General features: G+C 44.8%; 1 long non-coding RNA gene across 1 annotated transcript; it reads left to right on the top strand.

The window, feature by feature from the left end:
- The first annotated feature begins 290 nt into the window (after positions 1-290).
- On the top strand, positions 291-12966 carry LOC140595803 (uncharacterized). The gene is made up of 3 exons (XR_011997684.1): positions 291-751; positions 1432-1479; positions 12553-12966. It is a non-coding gene; the product is annotated as an uncharacterized lncRNA (long non-coding RNA).
- Positions 12967-14050: the final 1084 nt, after the last annotated feature.

The following is a 14050-nucleotide window of genomic DNA, read 5'->3' as shown; positions in this document are numbered from 1 at the left end:
AAAAAAGCTTTGCTGAAATTTTGTAATTGAAAAAACTGAATACAAGACATTCAGGGCATTATGACAAGGTCAACATAGGAGATGAAATAATTAAATACAGGGAAATATCTTCATACTCAGGACATCCGGCAGCCCTCCCTTGGGGCCGCGGGCCGGGGCCTTCCCCTGGCCCAGGCCAGGCTCTCGGTAACCCTGAAGATGGGGGACAGCCCGGGACGCAGGGCAGGGGGGGGGCCCGGGGCCTCCACTGACGGTACACTTCCTCTTTTCTGGACTTTCTGGCCCTCGAGTGAACCTTGTTGGCGCCAGTGGTCTTTTAATATTTTCCACTCCTGGCCGTCCTACAACGTTTCACCTCAAAAATGCATCCTGCCCTCCCCGAAGGGCGCGCCTTTGCAGGGAGGGGACGGGGCTGGGAGCGGGGTGGCCGCGCGGCCCGGGGCTTGGAGAGCGCGGTGGGAGGAGCGAGTTCCCGGCCAAGGGGACCGGCCTCCGCCGAGCGGGGGCACCTGCCGTGACCTCCCACGGGCGCGGCCCTCGGGCTGGGAGGACGCCGCCGTCTGCCGGGGCGCTGGCGGGGCCTGGGTGCGCCCCGCGGGGGTCCCAGACGCCGCCTTGACCGGGCGCGCGGGGTCCGCGTTTCCAAGCTCCGGGGAGCGGCTCCCGGCGCCGCTGCACCTGCTCCCCGACCGGCCGGGGCGCGCACCAGGACCCCCCCCGCCAGGTGCGGCGGAGCGCGCTGAAAAGGCAGGTGCGCCCCGGGCCTGCCCGCCCCGCCCTCGGTCCTCCCGGGGCCCCCTGGCGGCGCATCGGCGGCCTCCCCGCCCGGCCCGGGCCCCGACCCCGACCCCGAGGGCGGGCAGCGAGCCGGAGCCCCCCTCCGCGTGCCGGGCAGGGCCGGTGGCCGGGGGCGGAGGGCGCCCCTGCTTCCCTCCCCAGGGCGCAGCGTCCGCGGAAGGCCCCGCGGCCCGGGGAGGGCGCCCCGAGAGCCGGGCGCTGGGCAGGGCGCCCCCTCGCCGTGCCCCGGGCTCCCCCGCCGCCGCCCAGGCCCCAGCGAGGGACGGACCGGTTCCCTCCAGCCCGCAGCGCAGCCCCGCCAGGCCCCCCGCGGAGGCCAGAGCCCTGAGCGCCCCAGGCCGGAGGCTCTGCACCGGGCCTGGCGGGGGAGCGGGGGACCCCGAGTCCCGGGGAGCAGCGGCGGCCTCGCCTCAGGCACCCCCCGCCCCGAGGAGCGGTACTTCTGGGGGGCACTCGCGGCCCGGTGTGCCCGGCTCCGGCCTGGGGGGGGGAGGGAGGAGGGCGATGGAGGGTCGTTGAGTAGGGGCTCCCGACTCTTAGGAGGAGCTTCCAACCTTGTGGTTATGAACCCCCAAGGGATATTTTATTTCCTCTTAGAAATAGACAATTTAAGGTGCGTCCTTTCCTTTGCAGTCTTTTGGGAAGAGCAGTGCTTCTGGGCAGTTCATCCACTTGCCGAGGGTAGGTATAGTCCTTTTGGGTTCCTATCTTATGGGGGGAGGGGTTGGGGTTTCACGTTAGACTTTCCACCTTGAGTGCCCTGGTTTCTTTCCTACCACCTCATCTCCATGAAGCTGTGAAAACTGAAGTTCAAGTTCACCTTCAAGACTGGGAGCTCTATCACCGTTTGGCTGACTTGATAAAATCCTTAAAAGCAATTTCGAGGCTTAGCGTGTGTTTCCAGATTCTTGGGTTTGGGGCCAGAGTCTTTCTTCTTTTCTTCCCAGCTCATCAATGTATTTAAGAAAATTTAAAAATTTTATTCAGAATTTGTTTTCAGAAGGAAGCTTATTCAGGGTACCTGGTATGCTCAGCTTCTTATCTAGAAGTTGAGGTCCATGGACTGGAAAAGAAGGTCCTAACGTTTTGGGGATAGACTCTTGAAAATTTGAAAGAAGTTGGGTCTGGGATTGACTCTCCTTCCAGGAAAATGTGCACCCCCCCCATTACAGCATGTGCACATGTGTTCCCTTGATTCAAGGTTAAGAACTCAGGAGCCAGCTGTTCTCGGAGATGCCTGCCAGGGCCACCTGTCCACAGCCTTGCCGGCCGTGTTCTCTGTGGGGCTGAGGGCAGAGAGTTTTCACATCTCCTTTTGATAGGTCTGAAGAGCACAGACTTTTGTTTCTGGATCAGAACTTCCAGGACCTTTAGGACCTGATAGAGAATGGAAAACAGGTCTGCTGGCTAAAGACACAGAGCTGAAGCAAAACAGAGCTTGTTGCTCATTAAAAAAATATTTACTAAAATTGTTCTAATTATTATTTACTAAACTTGCTGCATAGCAAACTGCCCCCAAACATAATCACTTAAAACCAGAACAATTATTTTTATCTCTCGTGGTTCTGCTGGTGACAGGGCTTAGCTAGACGGTTTTCACCTAGGATTTTTCTTGTGGTTGCAGTCACACAGTGGCTGGAGTTGTCTCGAAGACCTAGCGTGATGTGATTGATGGCTAGCGGCTGATATCATCAGCTAGAACCTAGGCTGGGGTTGTTAGCTCGAACCACTCACGTAGCAAAGGGCTCCTCGCAGCCAGGTGACTGGTTTAGGAAGTTAAATATCCCAGGAAACAAAGCTGGGTAGAAGTTCTATTACCTCTGAAGACCTGGCTTTGGAAGATACAGGACACTTCTTGATGGCAGAAAAATGAAAAAAATATGCAGGCATGTTTAAAAACTACCATATAACCCTTCTGCATGCCAAGCACTGGACAAGGCACTTGGGACAGAATGCAGAGTCCCACAGACCCTGCCCTGGTGGTACTTAGGTCTAGTGGTGAAGATAAACACTAAGAGAATATTATTACAAATAAGTACACAATTGTGAACATTGATGCGTACAGGGAGCCAGAGAAATTATATCACACATTGTATGACCTAGACCAGAGACCCAAGGAAGAATTTCCTCAAGAGGAGACCCGAAACTGCCAGCAACTATTGTTGTTTAGGTCATAAAATATATCTCAAATCTATCCACTCCTTTCTATTTCCACTGTCACCACAGCCACCAGCATCTCTTACCCAGATGACTGCCTCAGGATCCTAAGGACCTAAGGACCCCCACCTTCTCCTCTTATCCCCCCCAGTCCCTTCTCACAGCAGCTAGACTGCACAAGAAAAACACATGAAATTAGATCGGGTTGCATTTTTATATGTCTTTATTGAATTACAGTTGGCATACAATAAACTGCACATTTTCAAGTGTAAACCTTGATGAGTATTGACCTATGGACCTACTCAGAAAGCCATCACTATGATAACGAACATATTAATATCCTCCCAAAATTGCCTCATGACCCTTTGCTAGATAAACTTCTCTCACATCCCATGTGCAGGTAATCCCTAACCTGGTTTCTGTGGCTAATAGACTTGTTTGCATTTTCTAGAATTTTATTACATAAAATTCTAGGGAAATCACATAATATGTACTATCTGGTAGAGTTTAACAATATCATTCTGCTATCAATAGTTGCTCCTTTTAATTGCTGATTAGTGTTCCTTTATATGGACATACCACATTGTGTTTATTCATTTATTTTTTGACAGACATTTGGGTTATTTCCAGTTCTTAGCTACTACACACAAAACTGCTATAGCACTAATGTAGAAGACCTGTGTGAGCATATGCTTTTATATCTTTTCAGTAAATACTGGACAGTGGAATGAATGGCAGGGTCATATTGTTGGTATATGTTTAAATTTAAAGAATTACCAAAATATTTCCCCCAATTAGTTGTACTATTTTACCTTCCCACCAGAAGTGTCTGAGCTATTCAGTTGCTCCATCTGTTCCCCAACAGTGAGTATAGTATGGCCAATCTTTTTCATTCTAGACTTACTAATAGGTAGGTAGTGGTATCTCACCTCTGGTCTTAATTTGCATTTTCCTGATAACTAATGATGTTGAGCATCTTTGCGTGTGCTATTATTGTCAAGTTCACACACAGGCGACAAAGCCCAGACCTGGATGATTCAGCTTATAAAGATAAAATGAGCCACTTTTCAGTTTAGACCAGTTCTCATACAATGAATACAAAAATAAGCCAAAGACACTAGCTCCCTATGGTTCTTGCCCCACACAGCAGAAAGGATAACATGGAAACAAAAGAGGCCAGATGACTACAACGCGAGATGTGGGAAACCTTGCTGAGGAGCCAAGTCTAGATTCCAGCTAGGAAGCTTTATATTCTGCAGCTCTATCCTGGGGGGTAGGGGGTGGGGTGGGGGGAAGAGAGCCAGATCAGATCCCAGGAGGAGGGGAGAAGCCATCTCATGAAAGCCTCTCAGGGGAGACTGCCTTGAGCCCCTGACAAGCCTCTCACCCTCTCCTTTTCTGGGAGGATCTGCCTCTCACCCTCTCCTTTTCTGGGAGGACCATGAGGCATTTTGTCAAGATTCAGGTTGTGGTTCAGGCCTCTGTGGGGTTAACAAGATGCCATGGCCAAGCAGCTGCTCCCCTATGCTTATTTACCACTTATGTATCTTCTTTGATGAAGTGTCTGCTTATATCTTTTGCCCGCTTTCATTTTATTTTTTTAAGTTTTAATTCCAGCTAGTTAACATAAGTGTTATATTAGTTTCAGGTGTACAATATGGGGATTCAACACTTCCATTATCACTATCTTTTGCCCACTTTTAAAATCGTGTTGTCTTATTGAGTTGTAAAAGTACGTTACATATTCTATACACAAGTCCTTTGTTGGATGTTATATTTCCCAAATAATATTTCCCAGTTGGTGGCTTACCTTTGCTTTGTTAGTGGTATCTCTGGAGAAGTTCAAGTTTGAAATTTTGATGAAGTCTAGTTTGTCAAGAATGTTCATGTATTGTTAGTATTCTTTGTGACGTATCTAAGGAATCTTTGCCTAGTCCAAGGTCACAAAAAATTTTTCCTATGTTTTCTTGTGGGTTTCAGAAGTGTTACAGTTTTAGCTCTTAGAGTTTTGTGATATATTTGGAATTAATTTTTGTGTATGATGTGATATAAGACGTTTTTTTTCTTTATCCACATAGATGTCTACTTGTTTCAGCACCGTTTGTTGAAAACATTTTCCTTTCCCTATTAGATTACCTTGGGAAATCTGTTGAAAAACAGCCACATATATGTGAAACTACGTCAATTTTTTTTTTTGTATTCCATTGATCTGTAAATACCACACTGTCTTGATCACTATACTTTACACTAGATCTTGAAATCCAGCAGAGGAAGTCCTCCAATTTTATCCTTCATTTGAAAAATAATTTTAGCCATCCTAGATTCTCTGCCATTAAAATGATGCTTCTTTAAAAAAAATGGTAGCTGTTCTTTTTCTAAATTGTGGACCTATTAAAACAGTTTTCTACAGTTTGCACAGAATTTCTCCATGAAACCATCTAGGCCCAGTGTGACTTTGGAAGATAGTAGTTGCTTTCTGACAATTTCCTGGAAAATTGTTCATTTTGCCCACATTTTCAAATATGTTTGCCTACAGGCAAGAAGAATCACTTCTAATTCTAATTATTATCATTTTTTCCATTGGTGGTTGATTTTATTATTTTGGATATTTGTGCCCCTCCTTTTTCTTGACCAGGTTATAGAATTTAATTTTCTGAGAGTTACTCTACTTTTCAAATAACCGGCTTTTATATTTATCCTTTTCCTGTTTTAATATAATGCTTTTTTATTGTTTTTATTTATTTATTTATTTATTTTTAAGATTTTATTTATTTATTCATGAGAGACTCACAGAGAGAGAGAGAGAGAGGCAGAGACACAGGCAGAGGGAGAAGCAGGCTCCATGCAGGGAGCCCCATGCCAGACTGGATCCCGGGTCTCCAGGATCATGCCCTGGGCTGAAGGCGGCGCTAAACTGCTGAGCCACCTGGGCTGCCCTGTTTTTATTTTTTAAAGACTATATTTATTTTAGTTGAGAGAGAGAATGAATGGGGTAGGAGCAGAAAGAGAGGAAGAAGCAGACTCTATGCTCAGCAGAGCCCAACGTGGGGCTCAATCCCAGGACCCTGAGACCATGACCTGAGCCCAAGGCAGACACACCCTTCACTGACTGAGCCCCCCAGGTGGCCTTATTTATTTTTAATAGGCTCTATGCCCAACATAGGACTGAAACCCATAGCCCTAAGATCAAGAGTCACATGCTCCACCAGTTTAGCCAGCAAGGCCCAATGCTTTCCCATTTTAATCTTTATTAATGAATTATCTCTTCCTGCTTTCCAGATTTTTTAGCTGAATGCACTAGATAATTTTAATTATTTTTTATTTAATAGAAAAATTTAAGGCTAGGAATTTTATTCTGAAAAAGGTTTTTGCTGAACCCCATAAGTTATGATATTTGATGTTTTCATGATTATTATTTTATGGATATCCTGCAATTTTAGTATTCATTTCCTGTTGTGCTCAAGAGGTAAGAAAGTTCAATTTTTTTCCAATAGTTTTTTTTAGTCTCTTAAGTTTTAGTTTTGTTAATCACACCCAGTGAATACTGTCTGTAAAATTTTCAATATAACATTTCTACTTTTGGGAATTTATTGAGATTTTCTTTTTTTTTTTAAGATGTTATTTATTTATTCATTAGAGACAGAGAAATAGGTAGAGACATAGGCAGAGGGAGAAGCAGGCTCCTGCAGGGAGCCTGATGTGGAACTTGATCCCGGGACCCGGGGATCACACCCTGAGCCCAAAGGCGTACTCTTAACCATTGAGCCACCCAGGCGTCCCAATTTACTGAGGTTTTCTTTATGGTATTATAGATGGTCAATTTCATTAGTGTTTCAAGGACAAAGTGGTGTGGTCTGTCTCGTTTTTCAATGAACAGAGTTACTGTATATCTATTAAAATTTACCTATCTTTAAATTTAAAAGTTGAGAAGATATTTTTGTGATTAGTAGTAATAAACTAGACTTTTGCCTCACAGATCTTTATAAATCTAGAAAGGTCTTATCTGTTTTCCCCCCACTTGAATGTTTTCCTCTCTCATTTATCTTCTGTCCACCTTATGTGAAATAAGAAAATTAATTCTATGTTTTTATTAAATATTTTATTTATTTATTCATGAGAGACACAGAGAGAGGGGGTGGGCAGAGACATAGGTGGAGGGAGAAGCAGGCTCCACGCAGGGAGCCTGATGTGGGACTTGATCCCGGGACTCCAGGATCACGCCCTGGGCCGAAGGCAGGCGCTAAACTGCCAAGCCACTGAGGGATCCCCAGAAAATTAATATTTTTAAAATTATTTTAACGACTGAAAATAAGGAAAGTTCTATGTTCTTAATTCAAAGGGCACGTGTTGAGTGGAATAGTTTATAGAGTTCTTCCTTTATAAGGGAAAAGTATGTATTGAGCAGTTGGTTTAAATTCACAGAGTTTCTCAGGTGCCTGGGTGGCTCAGAGGTTAAGTGTTTGCCTTTGGCTTAGGTCATTATCCTGGGGTCCTGGGATCAAGCTCCATGTTAGGCTTTCTGCTCAGTGAGGAGTCTGCTTCTCCCTTTTCTTCCGCCCTTCTCCCTCAGCTCATGCATTCTCTAGCTCACATAAAATCTTTAGAAAAATAAAACTCACATAGCTTCCCACTCCTTCTTAAGAGATAATAGACTTGTACATGCGCAAAAAAAAATAGACTACATAGGAGGATGGCCATTGTGTTGATTGTAATAGAGTGACAACCTAACAAACCATCAGCATGCTTATGGAATAGCATGCATCTCCCAAGAAAGAAGGAGAAAGACCCATATATACAAACATAGTCATCCCAAAAATATGAGTGAAAATGAAACATGTACATTCATGCATGTATGTAAAGACAAAAGAATTGAAAGATGAACAAGAGGTTTTGGCAATTGCTACTTCGAAAAGACAGGTGGGTGATAAATGGGACATTTTGCTACTCTAAATCCTTCCTATTTTCTTGGATGTTTGTATGAAACCACACAAATACTGTTCTTTGTTATTTAAAAAAATGGCCAGGCCTTCAAAAGTGGAGGATAAAGGTGTTTCCTACCTCTAGTCTAGGTATAGCACATATGGCAACACTATGGAGTAGACATTCTCCTTTCTCCTTTCTTCAAAAGACCTTCCAACTCCTTTTGCATATTCCCTTTCAGAAAAGTTGTGGTCAACATACTTCTCAATTGTCTTTGGCATCCAAAAATCATTGATTTTGATGTCTTATTAGTGAGGGTAAGATCCACCACTACCTCTTCTAGTAGAGTTTATCCGCCCTTATTCTATTCCCCTAAAATTTATGTCTTATTAAGTAATGATAGGTACTAATATATACCAAAGACTACCTTGAAGCTTTTCAGAAATAGTAATAATCCATGAAGATTTTGTGAAAAGGTAAATAATGAAATAAGCTAGGTAACTTATTGCTACTCTTAGAAAATTCAACTGACCCAACTCAGTATGAATGAACATTTCTCAGAGGTTTCTGCATCCCTTTTACTCCAGCCTGGGGAGTTAAGATGCATGGCAGATCCTGCAAAGGCACAAGCTCTGCTTTCTTTTCCCAGTCTCTCATTCCGCTATGTTGAGTAGTGCTCTTGGATGTAGACTTACATGAGTATTGAAGTGTTTGCAGGGATTTACTGATGCTCCACAGCTGCTCTACTGATCGTGTGAGTCTGAGGACACAAGCAGGCATCTCTTGTGGTTCTGGCACCAATTGCATGGTGATGTATGAGGAGAGTCAGGGCACAAAAGGCCATGCCTTGTAGAGATGTAATCCTGACAATTTGATCGTGGACCTCGGAATGGAGGGCAGTCCAGTCTGGTTTAGTGGAGTTTCTTGGAGCAGTTCTTCTATTTCCTTCCCTTTGGAACTTTCTGAGCTGCAGACTCACTCTCAGAACATTATCAGGGATGAAGTCCCTGGAATCTAGAAGTCATAGGCACAAAGAACCTTTTTCTCCCAATCCTTTTTCATTTACTCAAGGGATCTAGATCTACCGTCATCTTGCTTCCTAAGAGAATTATGTTAGCGTTGTTGAGGAACTTTGGAAAACCATAGTTCATCTTCTCATTTTACAGATGAGGTCACTGAAGATCAGTGAGGAGAAGGGGCTTTCTCAGTGTCAAACAGCTGACAATAATATAATTTTGGCCGAGTTGCCGCTCTGTCTTCCTTCAACTTGCAGGCAACCAGTTAATTTTTGCCAGTGAGCACGTCACTGATTTTCTCTAATGTTTTCATTTTCAAAAACTCTATCTTACCATCAGCCAACACTGTTAAATTTGCTAGAACCTTAGACCCACTATATGAAGGTGATGATGAAATCAAAGGCTTAACTCTCAAATTCCGAATCTGAAACTTTGTAGTTGTTGGAATCTCATGGGGAATCTGAATACACCTATGAATCTTCTTCCTAGAAAAATCCTACTCACACATGCAAATGCACTTTTGCATACAATTTCAAGGGTTTTATATGCCAGTCTACAAAGTACAGGTTCAGAATGTCTGATCCTACAAGTAGACATTGAGCTAATGATTGGGAAGAATGGAAGAGACAAGGGTGTGCAAGCGGCAGCTGGCAGCACTCAAGCCGTATGTACGACACCAACAATTAACCTTACTTGCTTCACACCCTACAATGAGCCTTTTAACTTCTAACCTCTCACCACCGTGTGGTGGGTAGTAGTATACCAATTTTGTCTATGAGGAAAGAGGATCAAAAAGTTCAGGGAACTGTTCCCTTTTGCTGGAAAATGGCAGAACCAGAAACAAAACAGATCTTTGTCCCAATCTAACACTTTCTCAGCTATACTACTTGCAATTTTGTCTCCAGTCCCTTCCTGAACAATTGAATACCAACTGTTTTTAGATACAGATCTCTTTAAAGTCTTATTTTAAAAATCCTTGGAAGAGCAGTATCAGAAAGAGGCTTATAAAACAACCCACAGACAATAAACCTGTGGCTACCCTCTGGGCTATCTTTCTCTAAGACCCTGGGGCAGTTCCCAGAACAGATTGTCTATGACTCAGGTTGAGTTCTCATGATCACCAGGGCAGATTCCACCAAGGAGAGTGACTGAGGATCCAACTCACAATTGCACTTCCTCAAGAGTTATCCCAAGCAGTGGTGTCTGACATGCAATCATTAGAACTTTGTTACTGTGGTCCAAAGAACTGTCATTGCTTTGAAAGAAAAAAGTCAGAACTTTTCTATCATATTCTGAGTTATCTCATTCTTTTCTCCAAAGGAAAAATGAGAGATGGGCTTAAAAGTGGAGAGGAGATAGAACACCTGCTACAATCTTAGAGAAGGTGAGGCAGGAGAACAAGAATATAAATTTGAATTATTTCATAAGAGGGAAAGGAGTCTAAAATAGGATAGTGGGACAACATAGAAGTCCATGTATTAAGTCAGAGATTTCAAAAGCGGTACCAGTGACCTTTTCTAGAATACTGCTCACCCACCCCAGGCAAGTGGGAAAAGTTCAAGTCCTTTGTAAAGTTCAGGTCTCAAAGGTTTGTCCAAGTTATAATCATTGGACCTATCACTTGTACAATAACTTGAATAGACAAAATGGGGAGCTATATGCCTTTTTCACCTTAGTGTGAATTATTCTGGCCTTATGCCAAAGGACAGCTGAGAGTTTTATCAGGAAGAAGCCAGCAGACTAAATTACTGTAAAGCTCTTGTTAGGAGAATGGAAAGCAGCACTCTATGGGGAGGTGGAAGACGCAAAGCTTCCTTATTTGGGAAAGAGATCAAGGGTGGTGCCTCAATAAAGATTCTATGCCTAGAGATTCGCCTTCCTGCACAGGGTAGCAAGTCCCAAAGTAGAGAGGGCGAGGACCCAGAAAGTTTACCCAGAGTGAGCAATTTCAGAAGTGATACATTGGTTGTATCCGGTAAAGGGGGAAAGCACAGATGCCTGTATACTTCAGGCGGGATTCTCGGTGATTGCACTCTCCATTGGCAACAGCCTGGAAAGGGAGAAAGAACAGGGATGGGCGACTTTGACAGTCTTTTTCACTTTAGTTATCCTGTCCCCTCTCTGAAAAGGGACGAGAATTGGTTTTGATAGGGGCGGAGGAGGCAGACGTGAAGGCTCTGGGCCCCCGGAAGAGGGCTGTGAAGAGTAATGCAGCATCAAAATGGGAGGTGGAGAAGCTGGAAAGCCATTAGTCAAATCTCCTCAATAGGTCTAGGGCAGGACGCAGGAAGGCCCCACCCAGAATTCTAGAAATGCCCCCTACAAAGAATATGGCAAAGCGTTAAGCTTGCAGGACAGGATCCTATAATCCATGAATAAGTCAGGTTGTCTCAAAAATGACCCCCTCCTCAAGAATGGGAGAAAACGCAGACCCCCCCAAGAGCCTCAGGCTATATGCTTGTCATCCATCCATCCATCCATCCATCTCTCCGTGGGGAACCAGCTCAACAAATCATGAGTGGTCAGGGAGGGAGTTACAGTCTTCACCTTAGTGAATCCTCTGGCCTCTTAGACAAAACAACTGGGGAGTTGATTTTGCACAGGTAGGAGAGAGAGAATATCAAGGGACTGGATGACTACACCGAGGGGGTGACTGCCAAGAAGGTGGCAGGGGGCGCGTAGGCAGTAGCTGGGAGAGCAAGCGGCCAGGCTCCTGTGTTTCCTAGCAAAGTCCAGAGAGAGTCATGGGACCAAAGATTCCAGCACCCCAGAAATACCTCCCACAGGGGAGAGGGTGGTGTGTTCCAAAGCAGGTGGGGAGGGGGACACAGGACATCTGCTCTGTCAGTCAGGTTTTTTGAAGGGGCGCCCCCTACCTCGCACCCACAGAGGAGAAACCCTGGATCTGTGTAAGCCTATTGTGAACTTGAACGTGGATTTCTCCTGCGGGAGGCAGAGAGAGTTGTGTGACACCCAGGTGGCTCCCAGGGGCTAGAGCTGGATGAGTGGAGCGGAGGCCATCCCGATCCAAAGAGTGAAGAGGACCCAGGAAAGCATTTTCCCGTGGTGCAAGCGAAGGAGGAAAGAAGGCTTTTCCTGTATTCGGACAGGCCTTCCTCTTTTTTTTTTTATTATCAAACTTTTTTTTTTTTTTAAACCAAATGACCCGATAAGGCAAAGTGGCTTTGCCTCATCAATTTTTTGTTACAGTTTTATTCCTGGATAAAAAGTTGTTATGCCCACAGTCGTTCTATTTTTTTTTTTTTTTTTTATGTTTCATTTGTCCACGAACTCTGAGACCAACTGAGCTAATTCACAGCATCTTCAGCTGAATTTTAACATCACATCAGAACAAGGGTTGTGGGGATCAGGGAACATTTGACAACTTCTCCCATATCAACATGCGTCTGCCCTTCCCTTTGTTTTTCCCCTTCCGTAGGGAATGGGTTCGTGAGCCCAGGACTGGTTTGGAAGTGTCTGCTGGTCCTTCAGACACCCGGGGTGCCACCCAGACATGGACTCACCCCACCCCTCCCCTCCCTTGCCCCAACAAACTGTACTGCATTTCCAAATTATTCTCCTGAACCTGCCCTGTCATCATTGCTCTCTCTACAGTTCATATGTAGATGGATGCTGCTTAATATTTTTTCTCTTTTCACAGGGACAATGGGATAATTTGGAGATTGAGATAAAAATAAAAAGAAACAGGAACCAAGGGGAGGAGAAGCACCAACTACCTGCAAGAATAGCTCCCTGATGCCTTGTGGAGCCCATTCCTTCCCTCCCTGGACTTGCTCCCCGGGTTGAAGGGCTCATCCAGAGAGTGATCCACATCCAGCTGTGCTGGGGTGCAGGCCAGGCTCAGAGCATTGAGGTGCCTTCAAAAACTGTCAACGGGAGCAGATAACATCAAGAGATTGCTAAGGAAGGAGTTACTGATGTGACTGCCTGACTTTACAACTTTATTTCTCAAAAGTGCTTCTTTAGCACCCCACCCCCCCAACCCCAGTCCCTGACTGTGGCCAGTATCTGCTTCAAACCAAAATGTAACACAAAATTTGAATCTCTCAGGAGACTGACTTGTCTGAACACCTTCTTCACACAGTCCCAACCCATCCATGAAATTGCATGGATGTCTACAAGGGAGACTCACAATAACATTCCCATACCCCAAAATCCTTCTCTTGAAGGGGTGGAATCAAGGATAACTGTCTGCCCACCACATGTTTCACCCTAATAAGAGTATTAGTAACCCCATACAAGACCCTGTGAGAGCAAAGATTCTTGACCAAGGGTCCATATGTTAGGTTAGGGGCCTGGGAATAGGGCTTCAAGTGTAAATCCGTAGTTTCTTCTTTTTCTCTTTAGAGTACTACTTTCTATGACTTTGGGTTCAACTAATCTTTATTTTCTTCTTTTTTTTTGTATTCACCAGGTTTTCTAAAACTTCCCTCCCCTATTCTCCTTCATTCAGGAAAGACCAGACAGTAGAATGGCCAAAAGAGAAAGGACCAGAGGAGAAGTAGAGCTTTGCAGGCCCCCTAGGAAAGAAATACAGTTGAAACAGCATAGCACCCTCCAGCCTCCATCTCAGTCTTTAGATTTGGAAGTGAGAGCAGGAGACAACCATCACCCTGTCCCCCACACAGACCCCTAACACAACAGCCTGAAAAGTCACCCCAAGGGGAACATCAACACCTTTAGAGGTCTGACCTTTCAACTAACTCCTATATCACTTGCCATCCTGCCCATACTCTTCTATCACCTAAGAAGATAAACACAGGCTTCATTCTAGCATGTGGTTAACCCGTAGACCTTCTTCCACCTCTGACGCACACACACAAAAGAGGCCATCTTGGAAGAGGCCCCTCCTTCTACCACATTCTTATTCTCAATTTAGTCTGAAGCCATCCAAAAGCCAAAGATTACAGAAATAATACATTGCCCCTTTCCTGAGATGGGGGGTGGGGTGGGCATCCAGCCACAATCTTGGTCAAAAAACAAACAAAAAAATAACAAAAGAAGAAGAAAAGGAAGCTGTATTCCTTTTTTTTTTTTTTAACTTTTTTTCTAAGAGTGATATGACTGCATCCCAGAGGATGACCAAGGGCTGGTGTGAGTAAGGGCAGAGACAGAACACAAAAGCTCTGGACACCTGA

Source organism: Vulpes vulpes, chromosome 15 (genome assembly GCF_048418805.1).
Source record: "Vulpes vulpes isolate BD-2025 chromosome 15, VulVul3, whole genome shotgun sequence".
Lineage (NCBI taxonomy): Eukaryota > Metazoa > Chordata > Mammalia > Carnivora > Canidae > Vulpes > Vulpes vulpes.
This window is presented reverse-complemented; position numbering and strand designations above follow the sequence as displayed.